Source organism: Gavia stellata, chromosome 12 (genome assembly GCF_030936135.1).
Source record: "Gavia stellata isolate bGavSte3 chromosome 12, bGavSte3.hap2, whole genome shotgun sequence".
Lineage (NCBI taxonomy): Eukaryota > Metazoa > Chordata > Aves > Gaviiformes > Gaviidae > Gavia > Gavia stellata.
In genome coordinates, this window is record NC_082605.1 from 25,794,228 (window position 1) to 25,806,835 (window position 12,608).

The window sequence follows — 12,608 nt, forward strand, 5'->3', positions numbered from 1 at the left end:
ACTTTGTTCCTATTTCATTATTCATCCTTATGGTAAGAAATGACCAAAGCATGGAAATACTTACTGAAGGGAATCTACTGGGAAAAGTTTGACTTACTTAGCAGTGGTGAAGTAGGGAACTGAAACAGTAGTCTAGTAGTAGTAAAGAAAAGCAGCCCTCAGTGACCTAAAGGGGACTCAGGGGAGGTGAGTTCAGCAGCAAGACTTCACAGCATTGTTTGCCAGACCAGGTATGCTGAAAACCCATTGCTTACAAGATCCTGCTTCTGAAAGCCTACTCAGGAGAGACTGGTACTTGCTGCGACATGATGCAGTCCCTTGGTATAACAGTCAGGTGGGAAGTTTGTGGCTATATTTCCTCTACAAATTCTGCATGAGGGGGTGGCTAGGGGTCAGGGAATATGAAGCTTAATTGGGACCCCTCAAAAAAAGTATTGATAGGACCCCAAACTGAAATTCAGCTTCCCACAAATGCTGACTTCCCAAATCACGCTTGATAGATCAGATATACAACCGTGATTGACATAGCAGATCTGAGCAGTAAAAATGTCTAAGCCAGTTCAAGCTAAATGCATTATAGACTTTTTACTCTCTATCCCTCCTCCTCATTAGCATTCCCTTGGGATGCAGGCGTTCTGGCACACAATAGAAGTATCTGAGTTGCTCAAAGTCCCATTCCATAATCATAGTGAACCATCTGCCAGTTTTTGTATCTATAGAGGGATCAACTTCTGGATTTCAGGATTATCTTCCCCTCCCAAAGTTTCTGGTTCATTCTGCCTGCAGTAAGCTGCAAACAATGTAGGAAAGAATGAAACATTCTATGAAATGCTGGAAACTGAAATTCAGTCATTCAGTCATTTTTACACTTGGAGTGTAAAAAACCCAGTAGCAAGGTCAATTGAAACATAATCGAAGCAATTTCACTGCCCAACATCCGTAAATTAGAAGAGGAATAAGTGATGGAACAGAAGTTATACTTTTAAGATTCTTCAGGTTTTAATAACTTTAGGTATTCATTACAAAAGCAAGGAATTCAAGCTCCAATTGAATTCACCACTGCCTATTTCAGAGGAACCAAGGGCCAGTAAAGCATGTTGCAAATAGATGTCATTATTGACTGCACACAGGAGCAAAGGAAAGGCTTCTGTTTCTATGAGGAGACTAAAGATCCCTTGCTGCTCTGTGAGTTGTCACCCTGGGGGTGATGGACCACAAGGAGGATTATGATCTGATCAATAGTGAATACAAGTGAAAAAGTCCTTGAACCCTGATGATGATGGGTTAAATGAATGAGGCTTCATGTATAGAAAATGAACAGTGTCACAGTGATGTTTTTTTCGTCTTTAGTTTATTTCTGTGTACTTTTACTGGGAGGCAACTGAAGATTGCAAGAGCCAAAGGAAATATAGAGTGAACTATTCATCAGTCTCAGGTGTCTAATCCATCTCTCCTTTAGCAGCAGGTGTCTGAGGGAATGTCCCCTTATGCTTTGTTCCTTTTAGCTGATGGGTGCCAAAGAGCATGCTTTGAATCACTTACTTTTGGAGAACTACACTACAGTTTAATAGAGTGCACTAGAAAGATCTTACATTTTTTTCCTCAGTTTCACTTTCCTGCTGGGAGCAAATATTTGATTGCCCCTTTCCCTCTGGTTCCACTTTGTGAATACCTCTTGAAGATCATGATGTGCCTCTCCTGGTTGTCCCAACTGCTGTAGGAACACACTAGAGGCACTGAGTTTTCCATTCTCTCTCATTTTCTCTACACAGGCATAGCAGAGGAAATGAAAGGGGGTGTGTTTCTTTCTGGGTCACCTGGCCCAATGCTGGCTGCCCAACACGTCCTCTGTGGACAAGCCTGGCTCCGCAGAGCCAAGAAGCAGAGTACATTTCCCCAGCAGGCCAGGCCCGCTTTCCCTTTGCATACACATATTGTCCACTCTGTAATTCCTCTTATGATTAATATGTCTTAGCCAAGAGACAAAACACAGGGACCCCAGTGTCACATGGCCTGTCTAGGGCAAGTTTGAGACAGCGTCTCTAGGCGTTGCCTGTCTTGAGTTATTTAATTGCTGTTTGTTTAACCAGGAAATGAACTCTGAGATTGACGACAGTGTCCAGAGACAGACTTCTGGGAATAGGGGATAGAGGGGGTGCAGGTCCCTCAAGCATCAAGTTTCTGAAACAAAGTCCAAGTGATTATTATAACACTGCCAAGCGGCCACCTTTTTAGTAATCTTTACTCCCTGCAGCCAGTCCTGTGCCCAGCCCTGCGGTATGGTTCCTTCCCAGTTCCCACTTCAGAAGCTGCACTCTAGGCCTCACTGCATGTCTCTGCTTAGCAGATGGAGGCCATGTAGCCATGTAGGGACCCTTGGCTTTCTGCTTCACTGAGTCTTCTTGTCTCATAGCATCATCACCCCATCCTCCCCAAAACCAAAAGCTTAATAAAATGCTTGCAATATGCAATATGCAATATACAATATAAAATTGCAATATATAACTGAAATAGCTCCCTGTTCTCTCCACTCTGAAAAACGTGCTGGTGCCAGGAAGGTTGCAAACACAAAGGCACTTTAACCAGGTTAGGAGCTTGAACAGTTGCTACAGCTCAGCTGATCAGCATAACTTGCAAAGCAACGGTGATACTGTGCAATCATCTCTCTATTGACTAACAAACTAAGCCCTACAGCCCTCCTCGAAATGGATACCAAGTTTACTGATGGAAAACTGAGACCTAGCGATAACTTGGGACTTGCTCAGAGTTTCTCCTTCTCCAACAGCCAGTTTCTCCAACAGCCAGTTTCCCAATGTATAATGAAGCACACCACCACCAGAAAGCTTTTGTTTAAAACGATAAAGACCTAAAAGCCTGCAGCTCTGTACAGAGCACACATGTAAGCACAGCTGAAGTTCAGTACTAGTCTTAGTAGTTCAAACTGTGAAACTTTAGGTTTCATGTCCCTTTTGTGCCTTCTGATAGAACAAACATTTGGGCTGAGAAGGGGCAAGTAGTGAACAGTGGAGAAAGGTGGCTAATGGCCCATGCTGAGTGTGCTAATATGGCACTTAACTGTTGCAGGATTCCCTTCTCTCTATGGCAGTGATCCCATTAATGTAGCGCTGACATCTCCACACCGAGTCATTTATATGCTCTGGCTTTGTTCTGAGCAATGCCAAGGGATCTGACGTGAGCCCTAACAGGCCATGCTTTGATTAGATGGTACTTCGGTGGCAGTGCCAGTCACTGCCCTCTGAGCCCAGTGGCAGCTCTCAGTTGTGCTGACCCAGCTGTTTGCAGGACCTTGATCAGAACCAGATTGGTCTCTCTTAAAAAATTGTGGGGCTGGGGGCAAATCTGCCGCCATGGGGCTGGAATGGGGTTGTATGGCTTACGAGCAGCACAAGTAGATCACAGAACAGTTCACTAAAACCTGAAGCATTAGTACTGTGCAAGCCACTCATCTGGAATACTCAGGGAGTAACCCTTTGCATTTCAAAAGCAGGGTAACTAGTCAATACAAGCAGCAGCTCCGTTCTTATGTGTGCCACTGGTTTGCCATGCTGACATGGACAAACGGCCTCTCTTTGTGCATTTTCCTGTGTATGTATCTTATTTCAGATTCCTCAGGGTAGGTGCATTGTAGCTGCATGGTACCCAGCACAAGAGCGCTACTGTCACAATCAGAGGCTGACAGCAGTTTGCAAGCTTCAGCCTCTGAGCTGAGTGACTTCATAATGCCCCTTTTGTAATTATTATGAACTATGTAGCAGTTCACAGTGATGTCACAGGGGCGCCAACAGTAAACTGAGGCATTACAAGAACAAGTGGCTTTTTCAGGCTGGCTCTGTGAAATCAGTGAGAGAGAAGGAAAAGCAGTCCACATCTCCTGTCTCCCAGGCCCCTTCCTTGAAGAGCTAGATTGCAGCTCTCCTGGGGAATCACTGTAATTATATAAATCAAGAGCTGTCCCTTGAAAGGCGTCTGAATTAGGTGCTTCCTCAAGGCACACAAATCTGTCATTCCCAACTCCAGCACAGGTTTCCGTTTTGTGTGTGTGTGTGTGTGTGTGTGTGTTTTAATATGTGAAGGTTGAAGGTCTGCAAACCAGAATGATTAATGGCGTCTGGAAACCAAGCTCAGCCAGTGGAAATGTATAAGGAGCAGTTTTATGTACTGCTGCCATGAGACAGTAGCTGCCCTGCTTGTTGTGAGACCTTTGAGGCTAAGCTCAGTGTTCCCTGTTTGTTTGGGGCGCAGATCCCCTCCATCTGCCATACTGGGTTGCTGCCCCCTTTTCATCCACTGCCTTTTATTTTGATACCTGGGAGAAGGGTGGAGCATCTTACCTCCAGTGCTGCCGTCTCACAAGTACAGCATTAGGGATTGTTTCTGTACGAAATTCCCCTTCATGCCCTGCTCTCCAGCACACCACCGTATAATGGTAATGAGCACCCCTCCAGTCTGGCTAGGATTAGATATATTACACCAAAAGTCCTAAATGGCTAGCCAGGATGCTTTGGGTTTTCATTGGCATAAAATCCAGCCACATCTGGTCTGAATTCCCTTTCTTTTATACCATTTTGCTCTGGTTACATGCTATTCACTTCGCTACAGACTTTCACATTTTGCCACCAGGATAAGATCACATCTCTCGCATGCTGGCTGTATACTGCTCCTTGTAACATATTGCTGGTTTTAGACTAAACTTGACAGTATTTGTGTACAGATTGGTTTACTTTTAGATTTCCCATACATTTAACTGGCAGGCAGATCTGTGTTCCAGCTATGGCTTTATTACTTGTCCTAGGATTTGTGTTAATTTATTTCCTGAGTGCTTTATAGACTATAATTCTTACAGGTATTCACCCAGGTTAGTCGGAGTATTTTCTTATTATTCTTCTGAGATACCCTTCAGTTCTTCAGATCAAACTCCCTCCTGTGTTTACAGACAGGTTTAAGAGAGCGTTTTTAATTGTTCCTTTACCTAGTGGCTTAATGTAGGGTTTGCTATATGTCATTCCTAACTATAACAGAGTTCTTAAAATAGCTGACGTTGCTACAATATTCCTAGCACCCTCTTTGCCCAGCCACTGCTTTCTCCTTCCAAAGGCACAGTGTAAAGGAAGACTCAGCCTCTTATCCCTGTGATGCAAATTGTGCAACTGATTGCAGTCTAAATGCCTTCCATTGACTATTGGGGTTATTTTTAAGCCTGTTGCTTTGTTTGATCAGCATACCTTTAGCACATCTGGACACAGTCTGGATCAAGCAGCGTGATGGAAATAGCTCTTGAAGTCCAGTCCCAGGCAACACATTTTATAGTGCTGTTACGGGACCATCTGCATGGCTCTCTGCAAGGTGCTCGGAAAATTAATTCTTAAATTGATGGATGGGTTCCTGCCACTTACCCATCCCTACAGAACCCAAAATCTGTGCTTCATCTCCATGTATTTCTTCAGAAAATTTTCACACCACCAGGTGTTTGCCCTTCCCCCAAGCCTAACCTACTTCCCCAAGTAGAGCTGTTAATGTAGTGGTAGGAAGGCAGATGCATTCCTGATACTATCATCTCAGTGAATCCCTTGAAAGGCTTAATGTTCCCACAATGAACCTAAAGATTAGCACCTAGCTTTCTGCTTTGCCTGCAAGTTTGATCTCTAATCTGCATCAGATGTTTTTTACTCTTCTCTGGATCCAGCATAAAAATCACTCCTCCCTGCTGGGTCCTTCAGCCAGATGGAGGGTTAGGTGTGGTAAAAGAATTGTCTTGGGGCTCCCTTCAGTTTCATAACAATTGGAGGTTGTAGCAAGTTAGTGACAAAAGGGATCAACTGGCCAGAAGATCCAGTCTTAAAAAGTACCTACAAGAAAGGAACAGTTTGAAGACTCTTGCTTGAAGATCCTCACACTAAAATGAGTGGCGCAAGCTATGGAGGGGTAGCTGATGATCCAGCATATGCAGCACCTTCCTCAAACTACTGAGGCAATTCAAAAACTCATATCATAATCAGCAATAGGTGAAACCTACCAGCATGTGTTGATTTTAGTCCATTTCAAGCCATGCAGCTGAGCTTCTCAAAAGCGGACTTTCAAGATTATATTGTCTCTATTTCTGATCCTTTTAAAACTGGAAATTCCAAGACTGCTACAAAAACTAAGTTCTGCCAAAGGGAACGCAGTTTGAAGTTGGTGTCTAGTCAAATCTGGACTATTAAGCTCATTTCCCCTTTAATTCCTTTAATGCTTATTAGCTGGGTGGGTCCAAGATGGATTAATCTGTTTTTAGCAGTAAAAAACAATCACGAAGTTCAGGTTTCAATCCAGCTCAATGAGAGGAAAAATCTGGGGTTCTATATCCTGGACTTTGAGCATTTGTCTCGTGAGTGAGTGTTCAGAGATAAGAGATAAAGAGAAAGTCCTTATTTTATTTGATACAAGTTTTTTGTTCCTAACTGGAATCCCTAATTCCATATTTTTTTTCTGTAGGCAGATCAGATGCTATCTATAACCTTGAGAGCCCAGTACAGAAAAGCCATATGTCACCTTTTGATAAATTAGGAGGAATTTAATTAAATGAACATATATAAAAGACACATGAATGAGAGATGGCCCAGGAGCTCTTCTAAATTAGCTTAGCAGGAGGAAAAAAAAAGAGTGAATCTCCATCAGTAGCGTAAGTGAAGGACATTGCTTTTTATAATATAACCAAGTAGAATCACAAAGGTTAAGAAAACTTAGAGCATTACCTGCCTCTGAGTTCTCTAGGTTGTTATCATATGCCAGCGGACTGAAGAGAAGGAAATAAAGTGCTTATTTAACCAGAAAGAATTAATTTTCACTGTTACTCTTATACAGAAGAATCAAAACTACCAAGTGACTTCTGATGACAAATGGTCAGCTTCTCAGGGTCTGAGGTACCCCCAGTGGAATAAAGGCAAAAATTCAAAACCTACCTCCTGTTTTACATTTTTATACCTGCCCAATTCCAAATAGGTTTTTAGTAATAAAAATTCCTGTAACACAATAGAGATGAAAGCCCCTCTTTTTTTGCTCTTTAAAATAAAGCTAATAATGTAAAAAATACCTCAACATATACTGTTAGCTATGATTCAAATCGTTTACAGAAGAGGGGTTCCAGCAGGCCCTAAAAATTTCTCCACACTTGAGTGAATCAGGTCCCCAGGAGAGCAGGGATTCAAAAGAGACGAGATGTTGAAACAATACCAGGAAATGTGTGTACAAAGCTAATTTTTAAAATTATATTTACTTATAAAAATGAGCCTTAAAAAGAATCACAGAATCACAGAATCACTGAGGTTGGAAAAGACCTGTAAGATCATCAAGTCCAACCATTACACAAAAAAAAACCCAAACCACCAAACACAAAAAACACCCCACACACACAAAAAAAAAAACCAAACCTACCCACACATGAAAACCACCACACAAAAAAAAAAAAAAAAAACAAAAAAAAAAACCACCTGACCTACACCACACAGCACCATGCCCATCAAGCCACGTCCCACAATGCCACATCCACACACTCCTTGAATACCTCCAAGGAGGGTGACTCCACCACCTCCCTGGGCAGCCTATTCCACTGTGTTACCACTCTCTCAGTAAAGAACTTTTTCCTAATATCCAGTCTGAATCTCCCCTGGCGCAACTTGAGGCCATTTCCTCTAGTCCTGTCACTTGTCACTTGGGAGAAGAGACCAACACCCACCTCTCTGCAACCTCCTTTCAGGTAGTTGTAGAGAGCGATGAGGTCTCTTCCCCTCAGCCTCCTCCAGACTAAAGAAGCCCGGTTCCCTCAGCCGCTCCTCATCAGACTTGTGCTCCAGACCCCTCACCAGCTCCATCACCCTCCTCTGGACACACTCCAGCACCTCAATGTCTTTCTTGTAGTGAGGGGCCCAACACTGAACACAGTATTCGAGGTGCGGCCTCACCAGCGCCGAGTACAGAGGCACGATCACCTCCCTGCTCCTGCTGGCCACACTATTTCTGATACAGGCCAGGATGCCGTTGGCCTTCTTGGCCACCTGGGCACACTGCTGGCTCATATTCAGCCGTCTGTCAATCAACACCCCCAGGTCCTTTTCTGCGGGGGAGCTTTCCAGCCACTCGTCCCCAAGCCTGTAGCGTTGCCTGGGGTTGTTGTGGCCAAAGTGTAGAACCCGGCACTTGGCCTTATTGAACTTCATCCAGTTGGCCTCAGCCCATTGATCCAGCCTGTCCAGATCCCTCTGCAGAGCCTTCCTACCCTCCAGCAGATCAACACTCCCTCCCAACTTGGTGTTGTCTGCAAACTTGCTGAGGGTGCACTCTATCCCCTCATCCAGATCATCAATAAAGATATTAAACAAGACCAGCCCCAAAACTGAGCCCTGGGGGACTCCGCTTGTGACGAGCCGCCAACTGGATTTCGCCCCATTTACCACAACTCTCTGGGCTCGGCCATCCAGCCAGTTTTTAACCCAGCGAAGAGTGTACCTGTCTAAACCACGAGTCGCCATCTTCTCCAGGAGAATACTGTGGGGAACAGTGTCAAAGGCTTTGCTGAAGTCCAGGTAGACAACATCAACAGCCTTCCCCTCATCCACTAGGCGGATCACCTGGTCATAGAAGGAGATCAGGTTGGTCAAGCAGGACCTACCCTTCATGAACCCATGCTGGCTGGGCCTGATCCCTTGGTTATCCTGCACGTGTCCCGTGAGCGCCCTCATGATGAGCCTCTCCATAACCTTCCCCAGCACCGAGGTCAGGCTGACAGGCCTATAGTTCCCCGGATCCTCCTTCTAGCCCTTCTTGTAGATGGGCGTCACATTGGCAATCTTCCAGTCATCCAGGACCTCCCCCGTTAACCAGGACTGTTGATAAATGATGGAGAGCGGCTTGGCAAGCTCCTCCGCCAGCTCCCTCAGCACCCTTGGGTGGATGCCATCAGGCCCCATAGACTTGTGAGTGTCCAGGTGGCATAGCAGGTCAATAACTGCTTCCTCCTGGATCATGGGGAGCCTATTTTGCTCTTCATCCTTGTCTTCCAGCTCAGGGAGATGGATACCCTGAGGATACCTGGTCTGGCTATTAAAGACTGAGGCAAAGAAGACATTAAGTACCTCAGCCTTAACATCAGAGGAGAAAATTCTGCTGCAAACTAGAAGTCTTGCAATTCTCCAGTAAGCAGGCGAGGAGAAAGCAGGTGAGAAAAACTGAAGCAGGCTGCTTGCATTTTGGTACAGGAATTCATTCATGACAGTGAAAGGCAGCACGTAGAATCCAGCTGAATGCAAATGAAAATCATATATCTGAACACAGGGAGGAGATTTTATCATCTAGGTTGTTTCATGCCTTTATTTAAACTAAGTTTCCCTGAGGAGGACAAAAACAGAAATCAAACCAACAAACCCCAGAAGGTTCTTTTTTTGTGTGTGCGCGTGTGTTTTTTAAAATCCAAATTCAGCTCTTAGTAGGCCAGCCTCAAACAGTTGTTTTAACAAAATTAGCTCATTTCAAAATCCATGGTACTACTTTTGGCATCCAGACTAACATGTCTCTGCCAATTCTCCTCAGGTGACAGTGCTTCTGAACTCCTTCATGTTATACAGCCACTCTGTGTTGTCCTGGGGATTTTGGTCCAAGGACATACATCACTTCATCGGGGAGCTGGACAAGTTCTTTGCACTTTGTCATTATAGAGACAGGTTTTGACAGGGCAGCTAATGTTCCCTTGGCACCCAGAAGATTTGCGTGAGAAGACAATAAAAGGAGGCGGGAGCAGTAGGGTAGGTAAAACAGTCCTCTGTCAGTCCTCTGTAAAGACACCAGTGCTTTCTGAGACAAGAGCTGTGAACAGATGGAATTTAGCCCATTCACTCTTAATTACAGTAAACTGGAAGCCCTTGTCTCTGACAGAGACTCTACAGTGTGGGCTGCATGAGACCTTGGAAGATTCCCATTTCACTATTATTCTGTGGCTGGCATGGGTGAAAGACAACAGTTAAATATATTGCATCCTTCATGTCAGAACCTGCACTGACTGTTTTCCCGAGGAAATTGGGTCTTCCCTGGCCATCTTTTGACTATTGCTTCATGCAGCCTGCAGCAGTGGTGCTAAGGCTGTTACAGAAGTGGCAAGAAAGTCCTGATGCCAGAGGTGGACTCGGAATGCCCAGATCAGGTGTCTCCTTTAACAGATTAGGTCCTGGGGACAGTTGGGGCACACAGGGTTTGATAGGATAGTTCCCAGGACCCCCTTAGTCTGTCCAAAGTGATGCCTGCCCTAGTGAGGCTACAAGAACAAAGATGCTTAAAGGTGTCTCAGTGCCACTTCTCATCTCTAGATCTTTTCTTGGTCCCACATAAAAGCACAGCTCCCTGACTTGGCTTACTAAGCAAATGGCTTATACAGGGATGAAATTACTGCTGCTCCAACCTCTGTTTAGAATCTGTAGCTAGAGCCCAGTAGATTGCAGAGAGGCTAATCTTCCTACAGCTAGATCAGAATATGTCTACTTTCCTGGCCTGCTTCTTGGCAGGGTAAATAGCCACGTGCCCTAATTCATCAGCCAGCTTGGAAATACGGCCTGTACTTAGATGGAGCTGTTTTAAGACAGCTCCCCAGGAGCTTGTGGAAGTCTGGTCCCGTGTACTGTGATCTTTGCTGACAATTAGCTTGGGAAGCAAAGGCCAACCAAACAACCAGAACTGTTCTGATGTTCCCTATCAGGCATGTGTTTGTGTTCACCTGAAGAGTGGGAGGGATACCTCCAGTTAGACTCTGAAGCACATGCTTGTTCTCTAAGTGCTGCTGCCTTCTGTGACAGCTACACAGTGTGGTTACCCCAGCACAACAGAACAATTAAAATGCATGAGATGCAATAAGGGAGACATTTAGAAAACCGTAATTTCCTGGTGTCTTGAGTAAAACCCTAAAAAAATGGCAATAAAATTGCTTTTAGCAGCTATGAATTTGCTTTCAAGTGCATAGTGATTGCATGCATTCCCCTTGTGAACTCAAGTCACAATTTTGTTGTCACATCTCCACTGGCATCACAACTAAGAGATGCCGAGAAACCTGATCAGCTTAGATAACACACTAGTGTATGCTCTATAAATGCTAGTGCTTTGTCAGCTAACTAATAGAACTGAAAGGAAAAATATTTTTCATTTAACAAGGAATGTCAGAAATTTAAAGGCTTTTCCCTTTCCAAAATAGTGTGAAAACAAACAACCAAAAAAATTTCATGAATCTCAGAGGAAAAAAAAAAACATTGCTTGCAACTGTTCCATTTATTTCATGTCAGCAAGGAGATCAAACCACAGTCTTTTTCACTGGTACCAGAGGCAGCTCAGCACCCTGCAGGGTAGACCTAAAAGTAATACAGATTACGGGGAAATCAAAGGAAGCTATTCTCCCTCAGAGATTAGAGCAACAGCAATTTCCTTTGCCCTTCACTGTCATTCTGCTTGCAGTTTCTTTTTCTGTTTCTCAAGAACTGGTGTTCTGCTAAGGGGAATATTCTGCTCCCCTCTCTCTACACCTGCCCCTAAACAAAGCTTCACATTCTGGAAATGCCTGAAGAGATCTGATCTTCCTAGAATCAATATACTTAGGCTTCTCCTTGACAGAGTTGACCCCTACTCAGCCATCATTTGGTTTTGGAGAGGCATCTGCATGGACTTCTGCAGGCTCTGACACATGCCCATGACCAGACACAAGCCATCTACAATCAGGAAGCCACATAGCTAGCTGTGCCAACACTGAGAGACCAGGCCAAAATGAATGGGAGAGAGAGGTGTAGGAAATCAGGTTTTGCATTTTCCTATGCAGCCTTAGCTCCTGGGGCTCAAATTGGAAGACTTCAGAAGAACATATCCATTTGTTGCATGCATACCAAATGGGCTATGCAGTGGGTGCTTGTACTCAGAGACACAACATTAGATTGTTAGGCTCATATTAGGTTTTAAGAACACACACACAAAAAAAAAATTCTGTGAAAAACAAAGATAAATTTGTGCCTGAAACTGCTTGATGCCATTTCTTTAACACCTGCACTATTAGTCAGCTTACTGGAGGTTAAAACAGCCTTGTATGGTCTTAAGCTGTGGTGACATATCCATGGTCTTCTCCATAATTTAAGAGCTGTTTTATTCATCAGAAGTCAGTAAAATAAACCCAAACATGAGTGTATTTTCCCATGATGGGAAAATTTTGAGATGGCAGAGACCTATTAGATAATTTACTCCATCTTCCAGCCAATGCAGAACTGGTCCCAATAATGTATTTGTCATTGTTTTGTTCAATGTAGTTTTAAAATTCTCAACATTGCAGCTCAATCCTTCTCCTGAGTGAGACATTCTTCCTGACATTCAAGTCGGGCCTTTCCTGCTGGCTATGTTGCCTCCACTGTCCATCTTAGGACTGCAGTTCTTTGGCTTTGCCACAGGCTAGAGGGGTAAATTGTTGCTAGTGCGCTGGGGGAATAAAGGATTGATGTCTCTGACGTTTCTAAATGAGCACCAGCCAAAGAGCAGAGAGAGTTCTTCTGCAAATTGTTTCTCCCTCTCTGGGTTTCACACATTCCCCATTTTCAGCT

The 12,608-nt window shown here is 44.2% G+C and overlaps 1 protein-coding gene across 1 annotated transcript in view; it reads right to left on the minus strand.

Annotated features, from left to right (window-relative positions):
* The window catches only part of FGD5 (FYVE, RhoGEF and PH domain containing 5), a 116,224-nt gene that overhangs the window by 57,980 nt on the left and 45,636 nt on the right, over positions 1–12,608 (minus strand). The window lies entirely within an intron of this gene.